The sequence below is a fragment of the Phasianus colchicus genome, chromosome 4, assembly GCF_987193195.1.
Source record: "Phasianus colchicus chromosome 4, bPhaCol1.hap1.1, whole genome shotgun sequence".
Lineage (NCBI taxonomy): Eukaryota > Metazoa > Chordata > Aves > Galliformes > Phasianidae > Phasianus > Phasianus colchicus.
Window position 1 is genome coordinate 23,663,022 of NC_143439.1, and position 6,807 is coordinate 23,669,828.

Sequence of the window (6,807 nt, forward strand, 5' to 3'; positions counted from 1 at the left end):
TGTGGCAGAAGGGTTGGAACTTGATGATCCTTGAGGTCCCTTTCAACCCAAGCCATTCTATGATTCTATGACTGTTTTGATGGGACTGTAGCTTACATTAATTTGTCCCTTACGTATTTCACACTTGTATGCAAAAATATGAAGAGGAAGGCTAAATACTTTACAGATGAGATAAAGAAGAATTCTGCAAACTAAGGGAATATTGGGAAACAAAAAAAGTACACAAAGAAATAGAAAAAAAAAAAAAAAAAAAGGCAGCAAAGTGAAAGAAATGGGAGGGGAAAAAAAAGCCTTTGGCAATTTCTTAAATGCTCAACAATTAAATTAAAAAAAAAAATCAAAAGCAATTAAAAAAGAGAGAGAGAGATTAGAATGGCAAAAAGAAGAACAAAGGTTCAAAGGGCAATATGACAGCAGTGAGCTATGTTTTAACATCAGTGGTTCAAATGAAGTGCTAGGAAGGGTAGGGAAAGGGTGCAATAATATGGAATGAAAGATGCCAAAGAGGTCACAGCTGGAGAGAAAACTGAAGAAGCTTGGGAAAATTCTAGCTGCCTCAGCAAATAAAAATGATTGGGTCTTCAGCACTGCTTCAGATGGAATTTGTAGGTAGCTTGGATATTAAGGATGAGTAGAAAAGAAACAGCCAGAAATGACACAAGGTATGGTCTCAACTGTAAGGCAATATGGTGGTATGATAAGTCAGGAAATGGGAAACAGTGAAACTGTTAAAGAAAAACGAGGAGGAGCAAGCTGAAAGCAAGCTGGAGGGCAGGACAACAATGGCTCAAGGTTAAAAACAAGAAAACAAACAAACAAAAGTAGTTTACAACCCTGTATTGGTTTTATGTGGCAAGCTTTTTGTTAGCAGGGGCACCACAGAGATGAGCAGAGTCCAGCACTGCCCGTGGCAGAGCAGAGCAGCTCCCGCTGCTCCCAAGGGACCCCTCACTGCCAGAGCTGAGCTGTGATCGAAGCCAGGCGTGATCCGGCAGAGCAGACCGAAGATGAGGAAAGCGCTGTGCCACAGTAGCTGGGAGAGAGGAGCGAACAATGGGAGAGAAGAGGCCCTGCGAGCACGCGAGGTGCTCCGGAAGCAGCAGTCCCTGCGGCCAAAGGAGGAGCGGGCCGTGCCCCCGCAGCCCACGGGCACTGCGCCAAACACGTCTCCACGTGCGGTGCGGAGGAGCCCGCAATGCTGCAGCGGATGGGGCTCGGAGAGAGTGCAGCCCACGGAAAGCCCCGCAGGAGTGGTCCCGTGGGGGGGTGGGCCTTGGTGGGACGGGAGGGCTGTGTTGGAGCAGTGCGCTCCTGGAGGCTGGGCCCCCGAGGTAGGAATCCGCGTCGGAGCCGTGTCGAGCTAACCGCAGCCTGCGGGAGCCCAAACAGGATCAGTTCCGGAAGGACTGCGTCCCGTGGGAGGGACCCCGCGCATAGCATGGGCAGAGGCTGACCGTGGAGGAGGCAGAGACAAAGCATTATGGGCTTATAGCAGCCCCCCGAGCACCGTTCGGGGCAGCAGAGGGAAGTTGGTGGGGAAAGGTATTTTTGATTTGCTTTTACTTCTCGCAACTCTAGTTCTGATAGTAGTAGTCATTAAATTGCATAATTCTCCGCATATTGAGTTTGTTTTGACCATGGCAGTAATTAGTGAGCAATCCCCTTGTCCTTATCTTGACCTTGAGCACTTTTCCATCATATTTTCTACCCCTCTTCCTTTGAGGATGGGGAGTGAGAGAGCAGCGTGCTGGAGTTTAGCTGCTTATCAGGGGGAATCTATCACACAACTACTGACACACTGTAGTACAAGAGCTGCTAGGAGAGACAGGAAAAGAAGCAAATTAAAATGTAAAGTATCAACTAGAGTTGAAAGGTGCAGGGTACTGAGATATCTGAAACAATTAAGATACGCGTAAGGAGAATGCTGCCCCACCAGTAGGCACTGCTTCCAATAAGCTCGGCATAGGGTATGACCAACTTGTCAAGAGCAGAACAGAGAAACTTCTTATCTGTTCACTGACACCAAAGCGTTTTTCATAAACTCACTTGAAAGTGTTGTAATTCTGTTTCATTCAAACACTAAAAAGGCAAACAATGAAAAGAGTCTGCTCTCGAGTGTGGGATGTTAATGATGAGGGAATGCACAGGGAAAAGCACTGGAAGAAGGTGGCTGATAGCTGATTGTTGTTATCCATCCATCAAGCAGACAGGTGCAGAAAGGAGAGGGAAGAAGGAATTGAAAATGACAACTCTGAAACTCGGTGTTCTGGATGGAGTAAAGTAAGCTTAAAACTTTATTTCTTAATTAACTGTGGAGAAATTTACTGCAATACCTTGCCTTAAAAGCACTATATATTTTAACTATTATGAGTACAAATACTATGTTTCTCTTCGTTTGAGTTCATTTTCATATTATCTGCATTCCTCATAAGGCTGTTTGAGACATAATTAACATGTTTATTTTTATGCACAGCATGGATACAGGGGAGAAAAACATCCCACACACCAGGGAAACTCAAAGAGGTCTTCTAAATAAGGAAATGAAGAGGAGCTAGTCCAGCTGATCAGTAGCCTAAATATTTTTAAAATAAAAACACTGAATGAGCAAGATCCTCAGCCTGAATTAAATGTGTTTTAACTCCAGTAGCGCAATGGGCACTTAACAGCGCCTTGAAGGAGCAGCTAGTTTCTCAGAGCAAGGAGACCTTGAACTGCACAAAGGCAGAGTACCAGTTTGTGTTCCCTTCCTTAAACCCTGGGATGTGGGAAATGAAAAGGGGAGGAAGGGCTATTCTATGGCTGGAGGGGAGGAAGTTCGCTGCAATGTCTTGCTGGCTGCAGGAACACACCTGCCCAAACCCTACCAGCTGAAAGGAGATCTCTGCAAGTTACAGCGCGGCTCCCTCAGGACTGAGTAACGAGGCAGTGAATAGAAGAATTGCTTTCCTTTCTACAGGATGCACCTTTGCCAGTCAATCCCAGATGACTCAGATCACGGACTCACTGGATAAAAACATATATCCAGTGCAAAGCAGGAACATGGGCAGAAATGCAGATGTGTCGCTCATCTTACAATGCAAAGATAAGAATGTCAGTTTCCTTCATTGTCAGACAGTCTTGTCTTGGTCAGCAGGACCAAGGATTGAGGCTTAAATTCACCTTTTCCCAACAAAATGCTACTTAACAGAAAATAAAAGAAACGAAACAGTAAATACAAAAATAAGCATATGGTATTGGAGTCCATCAAGAGCATGAACAGTCTCTGCTATCATTTCAGTTTATTGGTCCTACACACATTCAGAAATCACAAATAGTATGATCTTAGCATTATTCTTTTTCTTAAGGTAGAAACAAGAATGAAAATTTATTTACAGCATTTTTTCCTCAGCTTATTCTGATGGACCCTTAAGACTAAAATGAATATTCAAGTAAACGTTAATCACTTTACAGTGATTTTTAAAGATGCCTTTAGTCATGCACAGAACAATTGCAGGACTAATTTTTTTCTTTCTAATGTACTGAGGTTATTCGCTTCAACAGAGACATTAAAATGAGAAGTTCAGAGTCTGAGAATAAGACAAACACTAAGTGACAAGTGCTGTTAGATTCAATCATTTCTGCCTACCTCTGATGGGTGGTAATTAATATTTTATCAAAGACTAAAGAGCCATTGTATTCATTTGTTTTTGCACGCATGTTCTACTATTCATGGTTTTAAATAGCATCCTAGTTCTGCATGGAAAAAGAACAAAAGATGAAAATGGAATGTTTTTCTTTCTATCTGTACACAGTTGAGGAGAGGATCTCTGGAGCTAAAAAGATGTTATTTGGTTTCTGATTTGCCTTGTAGCGCTTGAGAAGTGATTTTTAGAAGGAAGCTGTCACAGGACTTAATGGCACCCTAATGCTGATGTGTTCACCTTTACTAAATAATTTCCAGGAGTCAGTGAGCTGACAAAGATATGAAACATGAAGCTGAAAAGAATTTCTGTCCCCTGGGAAACATACCAAATCTTCACAGAGCCAGGGAACTTGTGCAATGTCCGAGCTGTCCCTTCCCATTTGCACGAGAGCTGCGAGGGCAGCCCTGACCTAGCACAGAGGAGGCATCCCCAGTCTGCAATGAGCATGTCTTCGGCTGTGCTTGTGTGCTGCCGGATGTGCGTGCTGGCATGCATATTTTTCTTGGCACAAAGCAGGAAATCTTTTGCCTCCAGAGCTGGTATCCACCCAAACTGGGTCTGGAGCATCTCTTTCTTGCCATCACGGTACTTAGTGACAGAAAGCCTGTGAGCTATTATCATTTGCTTTGTAGGGTGTTTGCAGTGTTATTGGTGCTGTGTGGATTATTCATGATATTGAAGAGTATCATTTACATGAATTCAAGTGTGGGGCCGAGATTGTAGTGGAGTCATGAAATACTCATCTGCTGCTGAGCTGGGTGTCAGAATGTCGATCTGTAGCACAGAAAGAGCAGCAGTGGAGAAAGCACAGTAAAATCAATACACCACAAAGAGCAGTGCAGTGCCATGCTGACTTGCCTACATACCCTGAGGAGGGAGGACCGTGTTTCCCAAAGACCTTAATTCCTATTCTTGAAAATTCTCTGTAATTCTGGAGTACTCTGAATGCTGCATTCATATTCTTTTCTATACAGCCTAATCACACCTTCATAAATGCATCTATAATTCTCAGTACCTTTGTTTCTCCATCTGTCAAATACAGATTAAAAAACCCTGTAAATTGCAGAGCTGCCGTGAGGCTTAATTTATTAATGCACATTACTGAGATTCGGAATTGAAAGGAATCATATACATGAATTATTATTATTATTACTGTTCCGTATCAAAAATATTTTGAAACAATAAAAGAATCAGCAGAAGATGGTATTTTGAAAACATCAGTTGTTAAATCCTTTTGAATATTACCGTGCTGAAGCTAATAAACAAATCCATTTTATCGTACAGCAACAGAACATGTAAAACCATCACAGCTGCTGCCTAGTTCAAGTGAACCAGAATTTTCTGCAGCCACAATGTTTTTTAATTGTGTGACAAATTTCAGGCAGTGGAAGAGGGCAAGATAGCTATGATTTCTCTTGAGAATTCTTGACAATGAAACCACTGCACAGTGCACATGCATAGGACGTTGGGGTCCATCAGAATTTTGGTAACAACTCTTTTTTGAGTGAACTCATATGAGTTGGCTGAACAATTTCACCAGAAACAATCAGCCATGGTGCTGCAAGCAGTTAAGTCAAAATAGTCCAAGTTAAGAGCCTGAAGCAAGTCACAAAAGCTATATTTAGGACCCTAAATCAGGGGCCTTATTTTGCAGACACTTAGCACTTCTAGTTGCCCTACATGACACAAGCAATCTCATCATGGCAGAAGTGCCACCATCCAGTGCCTTATGCATTTGCATGCTGCTGTTTTCATCCTCCGCAGCCCTCACTCTTGCACAGTCACAGGTGTGCAGAGCAGCGCTCTGTTCTACCGCATCGGTCTCTGCAAATAACTAGGACTTGCTATTTATATCTCGGTAGCAATATATTAGTTTTATAGGATACTGCACAAGATTATTGTAAAAGATAGACTATTATATGTGTTATAATTGATTCTATACCTGCGCACTTTTTTTTTTTTTTTTTTTTCAGAGAAAATTTATCCAGAAAGGAGTGTGCTGCAAGATTAGTCTGTAGAGGCATGAAACTGAATATTCATAATAAATCCGTTAGTGTGAAAGTTTCAGTAGTAACACACAGCAGCTCTCAGGAAAACCTTCTGAAGAATTCTACTTCTGCCTATTCAGACCTGCACTGCACTCAGTTCACGCTGTAAATTTTAACAGCGCTATTAACAAACTTGATTGATTAGGAAATTTGAGTGGCAGAGTAGATTCAGGAAATGTGCTACCAATTTTTATAGTGTTTCATTGTATTTTACTTTCTCCCTTCCCAGCTGGTAATAGAAATGCTTGCAAGCAGAAGTAGCCGCAGCTGTTGCCCTTAAATATTTGGCAGTTTTGCTTACAGTAAGATAAACTTATCTCAGAATATGCAGTATTTTCTTTTATTTTGTACATTTGAAATAAGAAATGTTCCAAATACTGCAAATACTACAGTTAGTTCTCTGGAAGTCCTCAGGGCATAGACATATGCTGTGAATGTAGCTGGAGCAGTTAGAGAAATTACCACCCCCAACTGTTTACTACCACCCCACAGCTGGAGATTACACCCCCCACACAGCTGGAACACCCTAATCATCCATATGGGCAGCCGTATTCTGTTCCCATGGAAAGCAGACAGATTAGCTTCAGTCACCTTCAGGGGAACAGAAGAAACCCTGGCAACAGAGGAGGATAATGTTGAGATAGTAGAATCATTAATAACAGAGCAAAAAATGTGAAAAAAAACCAATGTTTTGTTGGAAACTAATGTGAGCTTGGCCCTCCCTCCTTTGCTGAGGAGCTGTATTTAAGTCAGAACCGTTACCCTCCATCCTTGCCTGAGATTTGCTGTTGGTATGTCCAACCCCAACCACGTACTTTGCTGATGCTAATGATTCCCAGGTTGATACCACCCCATTGCTACAACCGTGGCTAGTGTCAGCAGGCTGTGGTTGATACTAGTCACCATTAGTGACTCCATTCCAGCTTCCCCATTTGGTTACTGAGGGGCTGCATCCTCTGCTTCCATCTTCACCTTGCAAAGCAGCCTGATTCTCACCACAAATCTTCTACAGAAGACTGTATTTATACTCACAGATGGAGAAAACTGTTCCAATGCTCTAAAAAAACCTATCTAAG

The 6,807-nt window shown here is 42.4% G+C and overlaps 1 long non-coding RNA gene across 1 annotated transcript; it reads left to right on the forward strand.

Annotated features, from left to right (window-relative positions):
* Window positions 1–905: 905 nt before the first annotated feature.
* On the forward strand, window positions 906–3,294 carry LOC116238073 (uncharacterized). The gene is made up of 3 exons (XR_004168874.2): window positions 906–1,542; window positions 2,207–2,280; window positions 2,474–3,294. It is a non-coding gene; the product is annotated as an uncharacterized LOC116238073 (long non-coding RNA).
* Window positions 3,295–6,807: the final 3,513 nt, after the last annotated feature.